The 22,701-nt window shown below is 35.5% G+C and overlaps 1 protein-coding gene across 10 annotated transcripts in view; it reads left to right on the top strand.

The window, feature by feature from the left end:
* The window catches only part of LOC132198922 (uncharacterized), a 98,534-nt gene that overhangs the window by 41,504 nt on the left and 34,329 nt on the right, over positions 1-22,701 (top strand). Inside the window, exon 1 of one of the 10 annotated variants that reach the window (XM_059623234.1) lies at positions 10,561-10,750. The exons of the other annotated variants lie outside the window; for them this stretch is intronic. The gene's annotated coding sequence lies outside the window, so the exon portion shown is untranslated. Of the gene's footprint in view, positions 1-10,560; positions 10,751-22,701 lie in introns of those variants that run through there. 10 annotated transcript variants of the gene reach the window in all.

Here is a 22,701-nt window from a genome sequence, read left to right as displayed (position 1 = left end):
ATTCTCCTTCATCCTAAGTTCGAGAGTCAATTTTGTCACAATCTTTTTTGCCACCACAATTTTTTGTTATATTTTTTTCTTGCTCTCCCAGTTTCATATTGGATGTATCAGAGACCAAGAAGTATAATCAAAGTGGCACAGCTGACGCTTCACTTTCCGTGTGCTGCACCGGCCGCAGCCAATTTTCCACAACTTTCCATGCCTGTTGGGAAACGACACGATTGCGTCGTTCTTTTGGGTCGAATTCCATTATTGAGAGATTACCCCGTTAATCCTGCAAACTGATGGAGGATGAGCGACGAGTGGTGCATCCGTAAATAACCCCTGCGCGTTCTTTTCTAATTCGCACCAGGCGTGCGTGCGCCCGTCAGTCAGCTGCTTATACGTTTCTATCAATCGAGCTGCGGGGCTGCTCTTTCCACTCCATCGGCGCGAAACAATTCAAAAGAGCAGCTCTGCAAAGGGTGAGCCTTGTTGTTTTTTTGAAAAGCAATTAACTGTGCCGGCCGAGTGCTGGTTTGCTGGGTTAAATATAAAACTCAACAGCCCTTTTTGTTTGGAATTAATTAATGGTACTGACAGAACTCCATCAAATTTTTAATTTTTCGTTATTAATGGAAAATCTGAAAATATAATTCAAAAGTGGCTTTGGTTAATATAAAATTAGTTGCGAGTTTTCAATCATCTCTTGTAAAAATTGGATTCATATGCATATTCAAAATGATTATTTTTCCATACATCATGTGGAGATTTTTTAATGAATGTTTGATGACACTTGAAACACAAGAATTCAATTTATTTATGCTCTCAAAACAAGTAAAAAATATTAATTGGAAGTTTTCAGACTTGTGCTGTTTTCATTTGATAATATGTATAAAAAATATAAAAAAAACTAACAAATTAAATAAATAATCAAAATTCTTTCATTATTCCCACATTTTATTAAATAAATTTTACATAGTTCAATTCTAAAGAGTTTTTTATAGTATGTCATGTTCAAAAATTTCATTTTTGCATTTTATTACCAGTAGAAAAATTAGTGTCCAAATTTAAATTGCTCGTCAGGTAGATTATTAAAGTTTTGTCAGCAAAAATGTTCGCTTTTCGCTCTTTATGATTTTGAAAAAGAAAACTTTGCTTTTTAGCAAGATTAAAAAGCAGTAGGGCGAGATTGAAAAGCGGTGCTTTGGGAGCAAATTTGACGCAACAAGCAAATATTTGCCTGCCGCGCCGAGGCAGATGAGAGGGCGGCCAGATAAAGTGGATCTTTGTCATTTTAATGAGCCGAAACGCCCTGGCTCATTTTTGTGCGACGCTCGGAACTGTTTTTTTTTCTGAATGGCGCCGCTAATGAAGTGTGAGCTCCTGCGCCAAGATTTCTCCATCTAATGAACGAGCTACTTTATTAAATTATTAATGTATTCGCACGCAACAAAGTGCTGCAGCAGCAAAATCTCCATGGATGTGTGGAAGAATATCAATAAATTGTGACCTGCATTCGCGGGCGAAATCCCGATGCGTATTATTAGCAAGAGAGGCAATCCAAAAATCGGCTTCCAATTTAATCATGACTTTAATCACGCGTGGGTGCGCAGGATCAGTCTTCCGAATGTTCAGGGGTGAGTCTCGCCAATCAGTTTTTTATTGGCAGAATTCAGACAGGGGAGTCCAATCAGCTATGTTTGTAACAATTAACATGATTGAAAAAAATATACAATTGATTATATTTTTCACTAGATGTGTCGTTGTGATAATAAATATTTATAATTAATTGAATATTCTCCATCATCTTCAGAAAACTGGACTTCGATGAGTTAGGTGTGTGTCTGCAAAAGTAAATGTGTATTTTAATAGTTCCATAGATTTATATTGATTTAGAAAAATAACGAGGACAAATTAAACAAATAATGAAAAACGATTTCCTTTCACATTTAATTTAAAAGCTATAAATAATGTGACAGTTTATTTATTTTATTAAAAAAAAATATTAAATATTTTCAAATCTATATAAAATTTTTATGTAAATTAATAGAACGAGTTAAAAATGTAAAAGAAATTTTATTTAATTTATAAAAGATAAAAATTAAAATAACTAGTTTTTAGTTGTCTTAAGATCATTGACATAAATAAAATTCTTTTGATCTACTTTTCATATCACGGACATGCATTTATGGAGCAGACGCGTCATTTTATTTGCTTTGTTCTTGATACGGAGCACGTGTGCAAAAGAAAACCGGCGCAAGCACTTGAAGCCGACGTGCCTCTGTGTGACCTGCTCCATTATCTTGATTTCGCTCTCTCGCGAGTGGGAATCCGCGTCTCGCGCCGGCCCACAGGTGCCATTATTATAACCTTCTGCCCTGGTGCGAAAATACAAACGCCGGCACATAATTCGGTTGCGAAGAGGCTGCAGCTGTGCCGCTCCGGCTGATGAAAATTGATGGTGCGCACCCGAGACAGCCGTTGAGATGTATTGTTCCTTCCTCCTGCCTTTCTCACTTAGCCGCAGAAGTTCTTATTTCTTTTTTGTCACGCCGTGTGATTTGGGATTCTAAATTGCACGATGAATGGATAAAACGATAGAAGACAAAAAAAGAGTCCGTTTCTTTTGTGAAGTATTTTTGAAATCTTTCGGAAATGATCAATAAATTTGAATTTGAACTCTTTACCTTAATAATAGGCTTATTTAAATTGTTGATGACGGCTTTGGTTGTTATAAATTATAAATGACGAAAAAATTCCATCTCTTTTAAAGTAAAAATAGAACATTTTAATAATTAAATAAAAACTCCTTCTCGCTTGTTCATGTTTATTAAAAAGGTTCAGGGAAAAAAGACGGCAAAGCTAAAAACAATTCCCTTCCGCGGTCACTTTTTATGAGTCAGGAAAGAGACCACATTCAACGAATATGGTTAAAAAATAAATAAAACTGAAAAAATAATTTTTTTACTGTGTACATCTCTTATTTGGAACTGAATCTTTTAATGAGAACACGGCACACGCCCTTTGCCACATTATTAAATTGTTTGAAAAATTCATTTAAACGAGCAGCAGTTCAAACTAGTTTTCAGTGAAAAATTTCATAATTTTTGAAATTTTCATTCCATATGAAAAAAATTCTGTATTTTCACAAAAATTTTCCATGCCAGTTGCTACAAATCTGTGCTTTCCTCTCCCCCAGCAATTTTTCCACCATCAACCGCACCGGACTATGCTGAATTCGACAAGTCCATTTTCGCCCCACTTTTTTTCCTGCAAATAATAGAGGCGCAGTGAAAGAGCGGCCTCAATTTTCTCACCGCTTTTGTCTGTGTGTTATTCCAGGCTCGGCACTTTGCCTCTTTTTTCGCTCTTTCTGATTTGCATTAAAAATTCCCTCTCCCTGTGTTTTTCACAAATATAACGAGAACTGCGGTTTTTTCCTCCATCACTCGGTTCGCTTTCGTTATGGCAGTGCAAACTGACAAAGGAGAAAACACACGTTCGTTTTTTTTCTTTCTTCTTTCGTAGAGAGAAAAGAAATGTAAAAGGTACACAACAGAACTCATCTCATCTCGGACGAAATGAAAGAATAAGATCTCGGAGTGGCGAGAAACACGCGAAGAAGACGATTGTCTTCCCGAGAAGAAACCTCTTATGTGGGTTAGACAAATATTGGGCCATCGATCCGGCCGCGACTGTATAAATAATAACGCAGGCGCTAATCTGATTCGCTCCTTCATCGGCGTTTAGTGCCCGCGGCGATTTGTGATTAAAATGATTCGCCGCGCCGTAATAAAAAAAAAAGGTTCCGGCGCATGAATATGCTAATTCTTGTGGCAGATCAATTTTGTTCTCACTCATTTCGGTTGGAAATTGTTGTGTTCGGATCAAATAAAGGTGTTTTTTGGTTGAAATGGAAATTTATGCCGTTTAGTGTACCAAAGGACAATTCCCTCCTGATTGGATGTAGCGAAACGCGTTTGAACTGACGCTGGGGTCGACCGAGTGACGCGTGAGAAGAGGGAAGAAACTACAATGTTCCGGTTCGAGTTCCAAAGGTCACGCGCCAGATTTGTTGGTTGACGAAGGTTCACCGTTAATGAAAACTATCGATCTCGCTCTCTCGTGGGTATTGGAAAAGCTGAGGATTACAAAATTTGTATTAACCGGAATCAAGCAAAATTAAATAAAAGGGGCAAAGCTTTAAATTTAATCTCAATATGACGGTGATTGCCTCTGTGATGGATCAATATTTGCTACAAAATATCTCGCTGGCGGTTTTACAGATTTTAAATTCATGTTCATTCAAATATATAAAAAAATAATATTTTTAAATATTTATGTTATTTAAATTAATTACTTTTTAATACATCAAAGGAATTTTTAATCTGTTAAATTAATATATTTAATATTTGTTTAAAAAATTTAATGTCCAATATTAAAATATGTCATTATTTATAAAATTACAAAATTAAATGCTAAAAAAATAAATAAATTAAATTAAATTTATTTATTATTAACATTAATAATTTTAATTTCAGCTGTTGTCCTTTTTCCCAGTGTTTAATGTGCCAAATGAGCACAAATTTTTGAAAAATATTATTTGATACAATTAAAACCAGTAAAAATTGGTGTAGAATTATTCACATTTTCATATCTCGCACAGTTTTAACACATCGAAAGTTTCATTTTTTTTTTTAGTATCAATGTGTGCTCGGCGAGCTAAAAATCATCATATATATTTTGTGCCCACCCATCCAAAAGAGTGCTCGGCTCAAAGCAAACCTTTTATGCCGTTTGTGCCAGACACGGGCGAATTTTTCGGCTCTCTCACAAAACTCACCTGGCCGTCCGTTTGTGCAGAGAGCTCAACGTTTGACGTGTCGACGCATCGGGGGGTGACGTGGACACGCTGAGCCGACCTGCGTGCAGTATTATGTGATGTATAAAGTGCGAGTGATTGATTTATCGAGCAATCAGCAACTATTTTCACCGCCGCGATTGATTCGTCGGCCGCACGCGCCTTGCTATAAATGGAACATAAACATTACAACCGGCAAGACACACTCACAGGTCTATAAATATGCGAGTATTAAGCCTTATCCTTCAATTTATAATTAAATTTCAAAACAAAATTAATTTTGATATTTTTTTCGTCCTGCTTAAAATGTCTAGGATTGGAAATATATTTTTAATTTTTTATGTTAAAATGTTGTGTTTTTCAATTTTGCTCGTTTTTTTTTTCTAATTTTCTTGCTCATGAAATAGGATTGTTTTTTAATGAAAAAAATTTTGCAACGAGGAAAATTCCGATCTCTTCTTTTCCATAATCATCTCCTCGAGTGTCAATTTCTTCAAACAAAAGGAAATATTTTATTAAATTTGAATAATCATTTTGATTCCACTGTGGAATTTTGATTCCACATTTACAAGATTTTGATTCCGAGTTTCCAATTAAAACCGAATCAGCATTTTTGATTGGATTCATCATCGACGGCCACTTTTCAACCTTAATTATTTTAGCAGATATGAGAGCTAATCAGAAATTCATTTCGTGGCTCTCCCATATTTCCCGTCCGATGACGACCGACGTCGCGCGTGGAAATGCCTTCCGGCCATCATAAGCGAACTGGCCTTTTGAATATAGATCAGGTGCCCGAGGCCAAAAATAGCCAGGGTCGCAACCTACTTGTTCTCAATTAAAAGCGGTGCTCTTTATTACGTGAGGTCTTTTGACGGACAGGTACGCGCAGCCCCTCACTCTCTCGAGATAAAGAGACACACTGAGAGGATACGGATGGGGCTTAAAATATTCATTGTCTCTGTCGCTCCCACGCTGATCCCCTGCCATGTTGCAACAATGGGGAATTTTGTCCACATTAATACAGGGAGATTTACAAAACTGCTGCTTTTCAGGCCTCTTTTGAATATAAAATTAAGCTTATTAAATTAAATGGTCATCAGAGGGTTGGAACCAAACTCTGCATAAAAACCATTTTACAAGAAACGGCCTTAAGCAGACCATATCAAAAAGGTTTAAAATTCCTGTAGGTTACGATAATATTAACAATTTAAAATAAAACAAAAAAATTTTAACTTTGTAAATGAAATTTTAGAATGGAAGTAAAGAGATTGGGAATTTTCTTGTTCCAAAAATTGTTTTTTGTTAAAAAACAGAACGGCTCTACCAGTTTCAGACACGGTCTGTGATCTTATTTCATGAGCAAGAAAAATATAAAAATCAGAAAAATTGAAAAACCACATTTTAACAAAAATTTCAAAATCGTGTTTTTTTTTTTTTATTTTCTTTGCTCATGAAATAGACCGAAACTGATAAAGCCGTTTTGTGTTTGAAATTTTTATAACGAGGAAAGCCCCAATCTCTTTAATTCCATGATAATCTCATCAAGTTTCAATTTCTTCAAACAATTTTTAAGAAAAATTTCAAAGAATCTTAAAGATTTTGACATGTTCAATTTACAATACTAAACTAAAATGAATAAATGAAATGCCAACCGGCGTAATTTATTTCCTTCAAAAATTCAAATATATCAAAATATAGGGATTTTTAAAAGGTCTCAGATTTTCAGAATCGATGAAATCAATGAAGGCACATTTATTTTGTTTAAAACTGCCAATTATTTCTTGTTTGAAACAAAACTCGACTCAATTGAAAACAACCAAAGTTAAAAGTAATATCAATTCGGTGAAAATAGCCTTTTCTGATGATGATATTAATAGATTTTATCGATTTTCTTATTTTTCTTGAACACAAAAAACATGCAAATTTTGAAATCTTACTTTTTCTCAACTTGGCCACACGTGGTATGTTTCATTTTATGATGTGTGTTGACGGAAAGAGCAGTGCTTTTGCGCATCCGCTTGTACTTATTGTAAAACCGGCTCTAGCGTTACGCCGTGCAATCCGTTTACCAGCGTGAGAAGCAATTGCACTTGCGTGTCAGTTAATAATTGCAGAGACGACGAACGCGAGCGTCGGATTGGGACCGGGCAGGTGCAACTCGCACTTTACGGCTCAGCCTCGGAAGAGAAATAAAAAAAAAAGAACGAAACTAGTTTTTTTATATGGGCGTTGCGTGCGTCGCTGAATGCGAGAGAGAGTCGTTTTGTCTATGCTGCAAAGTGGAGGCGACACTTTTATATTGGAGCACCGAGCAGTTTGTTTCTTGTGTCAACGTCAAAGCATTTCTCCACGACTTTTGTAAACTTGTCCCAGTTTAGAGGTTCTTTCAAATATTGGAACTGACAACTTCATTCTTTATTGTCCAGAATAAAAACTTCCAAAGTCCCTCGACACAAAAAAGGAACAGAACAAAAGCATTCAAACTTTATAATTTTATTTGAATTATTTTCATTTTTATCTAAATGATGTGTTTGGGCCTTGAACTCAATTTGCAACTAAATTCAAATTCACCTCACCTGATCGTGTAAATTTGGTTTCGGCGCAAACAAAAGTGTTCTGTGCCCCGGTGGAGCGCGGAACCATTTGCACAAGTATTCCTTGCGGATGCTGAGCGCCGAGGTGTGCCGGAGGTCGTATTGATCACCTGTTATACGAGTACGAACGCGAAAATGCAAATTGCGTCCCAGCGGAATGCAGGCAACGTGCATGCATGCAAATAACGAGAGGCGCGCCTTTAAAGAGAAATGAGTCGCTTTGTATTCCGAGTAATTTGTTGCAAGGAAAAGGAAGCGGCTGCAGATGCTTCATTTGCAATTCACGCACGAGCTGCAGGTGACGGTTTTTAAATAGATCTCAAGAGTTGAAAGCGAGCTTATATTAGATAAAAAGATTTAAAATTTAAAAAAAAAGGAGAAAAAACATTAAAAACATTTGATGTCTGCTTTTTCATAAAATTTCAGAGATCAAATTATAAAAATTAAAACAATTTTTAAAATTATTTAATAGAAATTAGTAATTTAGTTATTTTATTGTAAATTTAGAATGTAGCGTGCCAGCGTGACCAACACGTGATGAAAGAAATTTCAAAAGTTAAATGATTTTATTCTATTTATTTGTTTTTTTAAATCTCTTAAAATTTATTTTTAACATAACATATTTGAAAAAAATGAAACTTCCAAAAGCTTTTCCTTGCTTTTTCTGTTATAATAATAATAATAAAATAATTAACAGATAATTTATCTTTTTGCTTGGTCAAGTAAACCAGATTTCATCTTCGTAATTCGATACGATTTCTACTTGATCGCTCTCCGTGTATTGTTTTTTTCTTGTCTATTGGCAATAATGGACAACATAGATGGCCCTTGGCTAGCAGAGATATGTATTAATCTAGCGAGCGAAGTGGCACAACGGCTGTCGTAGGGTGCAGAGCACGAGAAGCCATATCACGTCTGTTTGGCGCAGGTGAAAAAATTCAATCACGGCCGGCCCTTCACGCGACTTTTTCTCCTCCTCCGCCAACAACTGCCGACGGCAAAAGGCAATCTTGAGAAAGTTAATTTGATTTACTCGCGGAGTCGACTCTCGGCAGAGACACTTGTTCGGCTAATTGCGAGAAATTGAATTTGCAACGGGAGCGGAAAATGCATTTAATTGAGAAAGTCTGAAGTGAATTTGCAAAAGATTCGAGGAAAAAATTTGCTTCAATAAGCGCCGAACAAAGGAGTGGATATATTTTTACTGACAGTGGAATTTAGATTTTATGCCATACCAAAGCTTCCTTGCATTTCTCTGTCCTGCCGGATGGGTTGCTCGGAGAGCTCGAGGCGGTGGTTTAGCAAAACACGTGCTTCGCCAAGCGAACGACAGAGCGAGTAGCGGTGTCGTTCCAAAACCCAGTATTCAACTCTTTTTTTATATTAAATTTTTTGTTCATTATTAGCTGCTCATTCTTGTTTTTAGAATTCTATTGAATCACTAAGGACTTAATTTTTAATTTTGCAATTAACAGCTTTTTTCATAGTAAATAATAAGTAATTATAATTAAGAAATAAATACATTAAATTTTTGTAATGAATATTTTTAAATTTTTATGTTGGTTGAAGCATCAAGCTGTGCTGAAAGATTAAAATTTCATTGCTCTGAATGTCCTGATTGTGACTGAAGAAACTAATTCTTGCACAATTGTAATTGTTGCCAATACTTTCATATTGCAAAGCAGAATAACAATCTCGCAGGATAAAGTAAATAAGCATACCGAGCATCATTTTATCATCAGAACGTTTGTGTTTGAACAGCGAAGGCAGGCAATCTTTGTGCCTTACCGAGACTAATTGCGCGCCGCCTCCCTTTCACAGAGCATCCTGCCGATAAAAACAACACGCGAGCGAGAGCCACTTTTTACTGCCACTTTTATTCCAGCCAGCAACGTCGACGACGACAAGTGCCGCAGGCGGAAGATAAAATAAAAAAAGAGGAAAAATAAGAGAAAAACAGCGCAAAATAAATAAACGAAATTGGCGCGCGCCATTTGGCACGAGTGTATAGAAACCGAGGAACAATCCAGAGCTGCAAAGCCACATTCCGAGCGAATTACGTAATTGAACTGAATGAATCTCGTCAATTGCTGCACCATAAAAGGTGCCGGCGATATATTTAATTGCAACTAAACCCAGCCAAATGGCTCGGATCTTTTATGCCGATGCGGCGTAGGTAAAATTTTACGGTTGAAAATTTTCGGCCTGTGCTTTTTGGGTTATGCAACCTGCTTCGCGGGGACGATGCGCGCGTTGCATTTAATTCTCGCAATCAGAGTTTAAAAATTTACGATTCCAATTAATTAAAGAAACTATTAAAATCACGTAAATGTGTACTTAAAAAGCCTGGAAAAGTCTGATAGTTAAAGCTCAAGCTCCATTCTTAATAGAGGAAAAGACAAGATGCAGTCGTAAAGTTTGTTTCCCTGAATTATTATGACGACAATATATTCATCCAACAATGGTTTCTATCGTTAAAAAGGAGAAAACGGAGAAAATTTTTCTAATTTTAAATGCAAAAAATAAATTGTCAGTTAACACTTGCTGACCAAAAATTTTAAATAGGCAGTAAATTTAGGTTTTCTAAAATATTAGCAGACCTTTCTTTTTAACCTTTTACAATTTTTTCCTAATAAACTTCTAAATATTTAATTTTTCTCGCGACTACATAGAAATTCATGTAAAAAATAATAATTCCAAACAAAATATTTAAAATTATTAGAGTTTTAAACTGGAATCAGTCGAAAAATTTGCTGAAATTGTATAGCAGAATTTGAAAAAGTGCCTGTGATTTGTTTGAGGCAAACACACCTCCATAAGTAATCGGATCAGGCAGAGCATTAGCGAAAGGATCACGTTTGTCAAGTCCATATCAGCGTGCGTGTGATAAGGAGATAATAAAAATTTCCCGTGGTTCCTCTTTTATCAGCCGAACACAACTCGCAGGCAAGACGAAAAAAAGGAAAATTTAAAATTGTACTTTTTTCCTTCCTGAATACTTTTTCCGAAAAGGAAAATCGAGTTGGGAAGGTTAGAGCGGCTGCCGCCAGATAGCTCGTCTGCGGAGGAATGGAGTGGCGCGCGAGTTGCGAGGCGCTAGTCGGAGGTTGTCCGTCTGTCTGTCGGGTGTACCGAAGCCCCCAAGGGCATCATCTCGTGTGTCTCGGCATCCGCTGCTTTGCATGGGCGGCCACTGGACACACGGCCGAGCAAAATGTGGTGCGCGAGTGAGTGAGCAAAAGTAAAAACGGTGCGTCGCAGAGACGGACACCGGCGTCACGTCGAATCTGGACCCCTGCACTCGGGAAAGGTACAAACAAAGTCAAAAACGGAAATTAAGTTTTCATCCGCAAATATAAGAAACAAAAGTAATTCTAAAAGAGCAAATGTTAGAGAGAGATTTTATCAGTTTGAAGGTTGAAGGAGAAAAGATAAGACTCGTGTGCTCCAGTCACTTATATTTTTTAATCCTACATGCAAATGAAGTTACAAAAAGGATATTACATTTTAATTGGGATAGACTTTGCTATAAAAATGGTCTAAAATTAAAAATTTTAAAAAGTAACATTGACTAGGTATATTAAAAGATTTAACTTCTGACTTTATTAAAAAAAATTTGTTTTAAGTCTGAAAATCTTTATAAAGTTCAAAAGAATTTAAGTAGTACGGCAGATTATAGTGATTTTGCCGAAAAAAAATCTTCGGGTTTATGGCCCTGGAATTTTTGGCAAAGTCACGGCATCAAACTATTGACTGACTCAGTTGCTAAATTAATTTCTGCAATTAAATTAATTCCTCCTTTTTTATTTTCAATTTTCTTATTATTATTTCCGCCCGCTTAATATTTGTTTGGACACAACAAAACCCTAGGTTTTTCTCTTGCAATGAGGAACTGGTTTCATTCTGTAAAAAAGTTTCCTAAAAATTGAGGTAAACTAAATTTTCTTACTTTCTTTTCGATCTGAATTGGATTTTCAAAAGCTAACTTTTTGGTTCATTCAAGACGACAAAAGATCGTCCTGCAGATACAAAACTTTCAGAGGATTTTTGTCTTTGCCCAACTTTGCAAGTAAAAAATAGGTTGACGCCGAATTCGAGATAAAAACTCTACTCTTTCTGCGGCGACGGCGCCCTGTTTACGAGAAAGCCAATTTTTTCCCCTGAGAAACGAGTCCGCCCTCATAGATTTCTTTCTTCTTCATATACTTCCGTAAGCCAAGAGAACAAAAGAAACTCGGTCGGCGTGCGCTGATAAATGGCTGTTTATTATCGCCCAACTTTTAATTACTGACTGCAGAAAAATTCTCCAGATTCAAATGTGTTGCAAGGCAGCTCTGGTCGAGTGCAGTGTTTGCACCTCGCTGCTTGACCCACATTTGGAGCTTACGGATGTTGCGGATTTAGTTTCTCCGAGTAGATTTTTTAAATGGCAGTTCACTGGCAGTGGAGATGTGGAAATCAAAGTTGACTTCCCGTAACCGTAACAGGAATTGAATTTGTTGCCAAGGTAGTGCAACGGTTTTCTTGGCATGTCTTTTCGCAATAATTTTGTGCGTTTTTCTGTATAATTTATTTTTACATCTCCAATGTATTCTGCTAAGCTTCCATTTAAAAAACTCATTTTTATTAGAAGTTGGTGTAAATGAGATAAAATAAATAATAACGCAATTTAAATAAATAATTAAATATTAAAGATCAATAATTTATTTACTTTATGTATGCAAATTTTTCTTTAATAGAAAAATGGCAAATTTCTATTAAAATTTCAGAATTAAATTGGTTAATTGCGGTTAATTGATATTTATTTATTAAAGTAGCGCAGGTCAAACATAAATTCAATGTCTATATAAAAATGAGGCTGGAAAAACGGATTAAAGTATAATAACTTGCAAGCTTTAACCCTTTTGGCCCAGCGTGACGGTGAAAACGAAACCCTCTGTCGAAAACAAGCTCTCTGGCATACACGAGATAAATCTCATCGGCCCGGCTGAAAAAGTAATTTCCGCGTTTTTGCTCTCATGTGAGGATTTTTCACCGCGAGCAACTTTTTCACGAGTGCCAGCACCTGAGAGGCCTGTTAACCAGAATGAGATAATCCGCAGCGCCGAAGCACGCCAATTACTGAATTTACGTCGGCAAACGAAAGAGATTTCAAAATCCGCACGTTGAGCGCTCAAAACAACTCTCGGCACTTTTAAATGCTCTTTCGCCCTGAGGCTTAGTGACGAACGAAGGAAAAAAGCTTCTTTTTGTGCATGTGCGTCTCACGAGTATAGCATTCTCTCTTTTTATATCTCGCGACTCATCCGTCATCTCGTTCTCCGTTTCCCTCGGCGGCCATGATACCAAACAGCCCCGCGGGCGAGCAACCATCCGATAATAAATGTCGCGTGCCCTGAATTAAAGCTGCTGTTTGTGGGAAGAGTAAGTGCATGATTTTTTGCTATGTCCTCGGGGGAAGTTTTAGTTGAAATGAGAAAAGTGCCACATTTATCTTGAGTGTTATTTACCTTTAATAAATTCATAAATTATTCAAAAGAACACTTTTTTCTAGTTAAATTAAGTTAAATAATTAGATGCATTCATTTGTGAAAATCTTTTTTTTTTTCAAATAAAAATCCAGTTTTCTCACTAGAAAGTACAATTTACGATTGAAATTGATTGCTCAATTAATAATTTTTCCAAACTCCTCTGGAGGAGAAATAAAATAATATTGGTAGCATAAATTTTAATTTATATAGGCAGGACATCTGCAGGACATGATTTTTCATAATTAAATAATGATAATTTAGATTTTAAACTTTTTCGTTGCTCAAAAATACACAGTATATATTAATTATGCTCATCCTTCTCTTACTATTTGCAAGCGTTTTATTTTCCTTTTCAAATTTATTCCTTGTGTTCTACTTGCTGATCATTTTATATTTGTTCAAATAAACCTGCGAGAAATTTTAATTAAATTAGCATAATTGTAAGATGGCAAAGCCAGAACACGTGGTGGTTAAGTTGGAGTTGGAATAGCGACGAAATTTCCTCAAGAGCTGCGCTATTAATTAAACCGCTTGGGAACAGGTGTCGTTCACTCTCTCCCTCTCCGTTTCTTAATCAAGCGGCTGCCGAATTAATGAATTCGCTGACAACTCGTGGTTCATCCTGCAGTCGAACAAACGCAATGGCAGCGGACGATAAACTGACTCAACACATTGCGAGTGTGTGTTTGAACAGAAGTGCTGTCGGTTGCACGCAAACAAAACGCGAAGGCAGGGAAGACAAACTCGCGCGGGCTACAACAACCTACGCATATTTGCACACGATGCGTTTGCGTTTCATTAGGCAGAGAGCCTTGCCAAGATAATAATAATCAAATCCGAGAATTGTTTGAGGATCACTTTGCGACTTTCAAAGAAGCCCAAAGCCCGAGGCTGAAAATGTTTCGTAATTCATAAGCCGACCTATCTTGTTAAGATGATTCATTGATATAATTGTGAAAAATCCATTCAGTATTAATTTAGGTTGACAGAATATCCAAAAACTTTCACCTCTTTTGGAACTCTATTAACCTTTGAGAAATTATAACTTCTTATGTAGCCCAGCAATTTAAAAATGTTATTAAAAAAATTGTTTATTACAATTTTTAATAATAACACAATTTAAATTTACACTCTCAATAATATATTTTATATTTAATTTTATTTTAATTATATTTTATATTATAAATATTTTGTTTTATTTAGAATTTGTAATAAATTATTATTTTTTTAATTTTCAAAAATAGAAATACAAATTTCATGACTGTTTAAAAATTCATAATTATAAAACACAAATGATACAATAGAAGCTTAAAGAAAATAAATATCGAAAAATCGAGTTGTTTTCAGTTTTTCATTCCCAGTCAGGATTGTCAACACAAATTTTCATAATTTATTTCATAAATTTAATCAAATGCATTATAAAAATAAATTCTAATCATTTTTATTAATTATTTTATTAAAAGTAAAATTGATTTCTTAGGGGCTGTTGGAATTCAAGAAAAGGTATTGTTTTCACTGGTTTTCAAATTTCAAACATAAACCCACAATAATTCAAATCTGAATTATTGTTTTGAAAACCACCCTATCAAAGAATCCAATGGAAATTTCCCAAAATAAAAATATTTCTCATAGAAAGAAGATTTTTAAATGTAAAGAAAAATAAATAAAAATTTCTTGAAACAAAACAGTTAAAACACATTCTTATTGGCTGCAGCTAAATTCAAAGTTTGAAAATGGAAAGGTGTGCGCTGGGTGTGCGGTTCTGCGAGCGCCGCGTTAACCAAGCCTCTCCTGCTGCGCGGTTTGTGCCTCCCGTTGGGCGTTTTATTAACACAGTCTCCAGCGGCCACGTGCTGATGAAGTGAATGGAAAAGCGAGCGAACCGATTTTGACTTAATGAAAAGCTTACGTCAGCCGCGATCATGTTGAATTTTTAATCACAGTAAACATCAGCAATGGATTGAAGCACATTTTCTGCTGCGTCTGCAAAAATTACTCTGGATTAATTGATTAAATGTTATGACTTGAGTAGAAAAAAAACTTATAATTTGCTTGAATTTTTATAAATTTTTGTTCAGGATAAGCACCTTGCTTCTTCAGCCTTTGAGAAACGAGCGATTGATCGTAAAACTTTGCGCACAATAAGCCCCTCCGAAGAACCACCTTTTGCAAATTTGCCTGTAATAAGCCCTTGTTTCGTTGTTGTTGTTGAGCAGTTTAACGAGCGGGCGGTCTCTCATTAGGGCCGTAATTTCTCTCGCCGACTAAAACAACAGCAACTCCCTCGCTACACGTCCATAAAACTCGTCTCTGCTCCCGAATGTCGAATGTCACAGACAAACTAGCTGCTTTCAACTCCGATTGATTTATCGCTTTGATTATACAACTGCGACTCTATTCAGAATGTCTGTCGTGGATTTGTTTCAACTCCATGACACACCGACCATTTGTATTTATGTTTGATATTCACTATTCATCGCAAAAACAAAGTAGGAACACAACATTTTTATCATGTCATAAATTATTTATTTTAAATTAGGGCTTGGATTCTTCTTTCTCAATTTAAAATTAACGTTTGAATTCTTAATTTTTAAAATTAGAAATCTTTTAATCAATTTTAGGAGTTAATAATATGTTGATAAGTTTAAATGATTTAATTATAATTACAAATTATTTGTTATGAAAGAATCAACCGCACTTAAAGATCCTCTCCGGTCATTTGTATTGCTCTTTATTCTGAAAGATTGCCAAACTTTGAGTATATTTTGTGCAAACACTATTTGAAAACTCAAAACCGTTGCGTCGCAATCAAAAGAAAATTTAAATACTAGTGATTCGCGCGAAAAACGTGTGAGAATTGAGTAGCCAATCAGATCCATCAGTTTTGTACAAAAACTGCAGAATTTGGTCACATTGGCGCTGCGATCGCTGATTTTGCCACTAATGCCCCACGGCGATGCAGAAAACTTGGCAAATCAGCGATCGCAGCGCCAATGTGACCAAATCTTGCAGTTTTTGGACTTTAACTGATGGATCTGATTGGAAACTCAATTCTCACATGTTTTTCGCGCGAATCACTCGGTATTTAGGTTTTCTTTTGATTGCGAAGTAACGGTTTGGAATTTTCACACAGTGTTTTCACAAAATATGCTTGAAATTTAGCAATCTTTCAGAAAAGAGAGCAAAACAAATGATTGGAGAGGATCTTTAATATGAAAGACGGAGCTTGAAGAAAATTTTTATGTTTATGTGAAATAGAAGATTGAACATTAATAAAAAGATAACTATTTAATGTAATAAACTAAATTTTATTAATTCTTACTTTTTTATTCATTTTAATGTGAAAATTATGAAAATAAAATTTTAAAAAATAGGAATAAATGAGTGTGTTTAACTAAATATTAAAATTTTGCAATGTTTTAATTAAACAATTAGCTGTTTTTTTTACTGTTTTAATTAGCTTCAATTTGCAGCTTAAAAATGCATGCAGGGGTAGGTTGATTGTTGACAAGCCCTGCACTTTTGGAGCTCAAGCGCCCCTTAATGCATAATGGAAAACAAACTTTCGTCTGAAAGTTGCGCCTGCAGCTAAATTAGTTGAACGATGCCTTCAATCAAAACGCAATTAGTGCCATCCGGAGTCAATTAGCATCGCGGCGGCTGTGTAATTATGCTAATAACCTCATCGGCCCGCCACCGCGAGGAAATTGCCTCCGGAACCCACACCGCATTATGCACATTCGCATTTACATGAGCGCGTCGAATTCAATCACCAGTTTTCGCAGGAAAGACGTGTGCACGCCCGGAACGGTGTGTGTGTGTGTTTGTGTCAACAAATATTATTTTACCTCTTGAAAGGAAGAGCGAAAGGAAAAGAGCAGCTTGTTAGTTTTACGGTCGCATCTCTCTCGAAAACGATTTTACGGCCCTAAAGAGAGGCTCGTTGGAATTCGGCACTCGTATTTTTTTTTTAAACCATTAACATGAATGGACGTTAAAATGTGGAAAAGGATACTCGCGAGTCGTGCAGGAGTGCAAAGAGCTGGGGATAATCATCGCGCAAAAGCACTTTGGACTTTTCTGTTTCAATTCCGGATGAAAGCGAGAAAATACGAGTGGAGCTGAATTTAAGTAGCTTACGAGTAGCTCCATGAGTAAAAGGAAACATTAAACCGTTTCATGCATTTCCATATCAAAATTTAAACTAGAAACTATAGTAAATAAATAAAGATTTTGTTTCAAAATGTTTAACAAAATGCAATGGTTATTAAAATAAATCATGTAAATTTATGATAAGTTTAAAAATTTAGCAGTTCACAGTTCACAAGTTTCGGCTCCAGTCAGGCATTTGGAGCTGTTTTTCCAAAAATTCAACAGTTGATTATTTTTTTCAATAATATGTTTCAGAGCAATTAAAATTTGACAATAAACAGAGAAACTTTACTATAAATAAGCATTGTTAATTCTAATTTAAATATTCAATTATTATCAACATTGTTACAAAAAATTGTTTCAATTCAATTTTTAAATAATAATTTAAAAGGGTATTTTTGCACAAAAAGACACCGCCACTAGCAAGAATTCTTGAAATTAAATTAATCTCTTCAAAATATTCATAACAAAATTTAATTTAATGCCAAAGTTGAAAATTAAATCTGCTTTGAGAGCGAGATACTGCGTGCGTCTTATTTAGTGCTTTTGTTCACTCTCTCGCGACGCACTTGGAGTTGTATGTGCTGTGCTGGCTGCTCGCCGGAATGGAAGGAATAAATTAACTTTGGCTCCAACAACACTGTGAACTTCGTAATGAGAAAATGTCTCTTAAGTGCCGCCACTGCTTCTGCTCCACTGACGACGCGCCAAAGAAGAATGCAAATCTTGCAAACGAATCCATATTTATACGCGTGTATATAAATTATAAATTTATCTTGCAAAGCTCGGGGAAGATTCTACTTTGGGGTTTCGAGGTCGTGTTTATTCTGGCATGAGGATTTCGCTCAATTATTTCTATGCAGAATTCTGCTGCGACATGTAATCTGATTGAGACCCTATTTTTGCTTTATTTACTGAAATAGAAATCTATTTGCAAGAAAGTTGTTTTAAGTTGTTTATTTAGATTTCATGATATTTATTTCTTATTTTTTTGTGGTTGATCTTTCTAAGAAATTTAATTTTGTGAAATCCCCACTTTTCAATTGATTTATTTAACTATTTATTAAACTATTAGCTTAATCATGGAAATTAACCAACTCAACCGGTCTTATTTTTATTTTTTTAAATTCTACCATGTTTTAATTAATTCAAGGGTAATCCATGAATAAACTTTGACCCAACCAGGAACTTTGGCACAAACTTGGCTCTAAATCAAATTACAGCCCGAGTGCCATTCCGTTTTCTCGCTGCTTGTGCATTATTAAATCGCATGCCAAGGCATCAGGTTAAGTGGCCGGTGCGCGCTTCCTTTGTCCACGCCATTGTTCTGTCGAGAAAACGGACCGAGCTCGTAAGTGGCGCTCGCCGCCGTGAAATCTGTCGTGAGAGACACACCCGTCCTTGGAAGCTGCGAGAGGGAAAAATAAGGAAGCCCTTGCGTGCGAACCAAAGTTCTAAACAAGGCGCGCGTGGATGCGAACCAAGCTCGTCCTCTCTTTTTCGAGAAGGTGAAACTCGAGAACTACTTTTGCCAACATCCGAGCAGAGAACGCGAAACTTGTCCCTTGGCGTGGACGAGATGAAGGTTTTTACACTTCGGCGTGTGGAATGTGATTGAAAATTGAGAGCTGGAAGTTTGAGGGGTAAATTGATACGAAGGTCAAAGGTTGGATAAGAGTGTTTGATATGGGCAAAAGGGAACAAGAATATGAATGACATGTGAAATTGGGAATCAAAAAGAGAAGATCACATTCTATAGAGAGAGAAAGAAAACTTATTGCCTTCATGTCAATATTGTCAATTTTCCCTAATAATTTTTTTTATTATTATGATTTACGGATTGCAATTTTTGGATATTTTTAAAAATTCAATTATAAAAAATTAAATTTTCTTCTTCTGTGGGATCTGATTAAAGTGTAAAAACTGATCGCTTCTAAACAAACTGGAAAAACTATAAAAACGATCAATAAAAATAGAGTTCCAGGTTTTATCTAGTTACATAGTAGTGGGGAAAGTTAATCACAATCAGATAATTATTATTAATTAAAAAATCTGTTAAATGAACACCAAGAAATTTTGCTACAATTAGATTTCCTCTAATCCTTTGGTTCCAATGATACGCTGATCTGATTTAAACTTAAACCTTTTCATTTATCAAGCATTTAATTCAACTAATTTAACGCAATTATGAAATCATCCAATAATTTAAAATACTATGGATCCATTTTAAATTTGAGTTTTCTAAGAATATTCGCTCGGTTCGACTTTCTGCCTGTGTTTTCAATTTACCTCTTCGAATCGTGTAAATTTGTTCGTAAATATCCGCACTATTTTCAAAAAACAAGTGAAGTTCATAATTATCAGACACGGGCAAAAAGGGATTTGTATGTTCCTGCTCTCAGACTTTGTTAATTTCTAAGCAGAACCCTTTGACTTGTCTGGCTTCCTTGTATAACAAATTGCCTGTTTCGATTCGCTTAGAGCCTCGATACAAGTTTTTTGAAAGTAGTTTGAGGCGATTTGTTCATTCACATAAATTTTATAGCAAAGAAGAGTTTTTTCAACTAATTGTAATATTTTTGTTGTTTTTTACTCTCTTTTTTCTACTTGTTTCGTACTATGTTGCAAATGAGGCTCGTCGCAATGAGTAATTACATCGTGGTGACGCCTCATAAGTCAATAAAGATCAATAATAATAATTACAAATTGTAATCGCAATAGTATGGTTTCGAGCCGCCCAAAAACCAATAAGGAAATTTCAGAAATAAAATTATATCTGATTTAACTCTCGAGGTGGACATGGGACTCGCTAACGGAAGAAGGAAAAGATGGTCCGGTGAATTTATACCAGTGCGTCCGCACCGCGTTACATAAGAAACCGGAATGGATCGGACCGACGAATGCCGCCTCGACTGGGTAATAATTTTCCAGCAAATTTCCGCCGCAAACTGGCACCAACGTCGGCCACCGTAAAGTGCGTGCGAATTTGCCCATACAAAAGCTGCTGCGAGAGGGGGCGGATGGGCATGTGTGGGTGCCGCTTCTTCTTATTTCGCTCGGCGCTGAGGCCGCTCATCGATCCCGAATCGCACCAGCAGTGGGCGCCGAGTGGAAAGAGCGAATCCATTTCTCTCTCTCTTGTTCTCTCCGGCAGCGTCCGCCGGAATAAATTCGTTTACGGCTCCGCGCCGACCGACTTTTACGGTGCGATGTAATTACGCGTGCTGCTGCTCGGCGTGTTTTTGTTCCGTCGGCGTGATCGCAATTTGATGGTCGCCCCTCGCCACATCCCTCGTACTCTATGCGTTTGGTATTTTGCAATCGAAATGCAATCAACCCCCGATTGTAATGTTTTATCCGATCAACTTGGTTTCCCCGTTTTCATCAAATATATAAGATTTTGCATTTTTATTATTTCTTGCAACATTTGCATAGAGTTCTTAAATTTAAAAATATTGTTGCTTATTTTGTTAATTGATCACAAAAAGGGGAGACATATTCTTAAAATTTTTAAAATAATTGAAAGTATAAAAAGATCGAAGAATTTTACAACATAAAACTTTTTTGAATCACAAAATAAAAATTAAAGCATATTATGTTACTGAAAATCATTGAAAGGCTAAAACATTTTCTTGCATTTAATCAGTTCTTCTTATTTAACATTTCTTTGCAATCAGTCATTTGATGGAAGTGAAGAAATCAGGATTTTTCTTCGTTGTAAAAATTTGTTTTTATTAAAAAAAAAAAAAATGGTTCATTAAATAAGGTCGCAGACTGAGATCGAAACTGGCAGAGCCATTTGTTTTTGAATAAAATCAAATTTTTTACAACAAGGAAAAGCCCGATCTCGTCATTTCCATGATCATCTCCTCGAGTGTCGATTTCTTCAAACACACTCGTTTGATATTTTTTTCATTATTTTCTTACTTTTTATCAAAATTATTCTTTTAGAGTTCTCTTTTTGTGACAGCATCAATTAATTTTGCAAAAAAGAAATTTATTGCTTTTGATAATACAATAAAATTTAATTATTTGACATTTTATCTACTTGAATTTTTCACAATTTTTTACTTTGTGATACTCTTGACTTAATTATGTATAATTATATTAAAGAATAAATTATTTTGTGCAAGTTGAAACCGAAGGGAATTATTTCCTGTTCATTAAAAAGCACCTCAATCTAATTAATTAAATGTTCACACATTTTTATAGATAGAAACTTATAAAGGACATAAACATTTTTCACTTTTGACCAGAAATGCAAAAGTTTCCGTCTGCGAAAGTTTGTGCTGTTTTTTTTTCGTCTTTCTTTCTTTCTGGTCTCGTGCGTCTCGCAAAAGTAGCAATTTCTCAGACGGGACGGTCCCCTCGGTGCGATATTTCAGCGGGGCGCAATGGAGCTAACGGAGGCACCATCGACATGCAAACAAAAGGGGCATCAGTCTATTTGACGTGTTGTTTGTGTGTTTTATTCGGGTCCCGCCGGAGGGTTGATATTCATTCTTCGCCGTTTGATCCCATCGAGTCTCTCTTCTTTCCTCAACGCTCTCGCTACTTTTCTTTTGTGTCAGACACACCAGCGGCACACAAAGGAGAGAACAGTTGCAAATTATGGAGTGAGAGAAAGAAAGAGACAGAGTGAAAAGCTTTCCTAGAATGGCGGCAACGCTTCGAGCCACTTAATTATCACGTCAGCGCCCTAATTGGTTCCACTCCAGAGAACACCATTGCAGATTTTTCAAGAAGCTAATTTTTATTTTTGTATTGGAAACTTTTCATCCTCTTAGAATCAGAATTTTTATTTGAAATAATGGGTGCACTTAAAAGCAGAAACTAAGTTCATATTTCAATATTTTTTTTCAATTTTTTGTTGTAAATTTATAATAAATAATTATAATTTGAGAACGAAACCAACAATTTCAAATTAATAAAAGTTAATGGTTTTAAAATACGCAAAATCTTTGCAAAATACCAAACGAAAAGAACAATGCGATCTATAATATTAAAGTTTTTAAGAGAATAAATTTATTTTAAATAAATCTATAATAATAAATGTAATTAAAGCATTGTCTTTTTTCCCACATCGAGGTTTCCATGATAAAACAAAACAATTTAAAAAAAAAAAAAAAACAATGAAATCGATTTTCTTGCTGTGCTGGACAGTGTTTATTTGTCCAAATCGGTACATAACATTATTTAAATTCAATTGTTGAGAACAATTTATTTGAAAAAAAAGGGAATTTTTGGACAAAACGGAACCACCACTAGGAAGAATTTTGCAAAACTTCCGACATCAAAAAGACCCCATCCGCCGCAGCTAAAAAATGACACTTACTTTGTTATCTAAAATTGAAATCCTTTCGCAGCAAGCAAAGTTTTCAGTGACAGTTCAGTAAAAAACTGTAATCTGAAAATTGAATTCACAATTTTCACTTTCTGTTTTGTAAGAATAAAAATTACCATTCAAATGTAAATAGTGATTGCGAATGCGAAAAATGTGGGATGAAAATTAACTTGTATCATTTTAGTGAATGCTGTGAAAATAATTTAACCTGTCCGAAGCTGCAAGGATGAATTA

The sequence above is a fragment of the Neocloeon triangulifer genome, unplaced genomic scaffold (genome assembly GCF_031216515.1).
Source record: "Neocloeon triangulifer isolate White Clay Creek 2 clone unplaced genomic scaffold, ASM3121651v1 ptg000013l, whole genome shotgun sequence".
NCBI lineage: Eukaryota > Metazoa > Arthropoda > Insecta > Ephemeroptera > Baetidae > Neocloeon > Neocloeon triangulifer.
The sequence above is the reverse complement of the archived record's forward strand: the minus strand, read 5'-3'. Positions and strand labels throughout refer to the sequence as shown.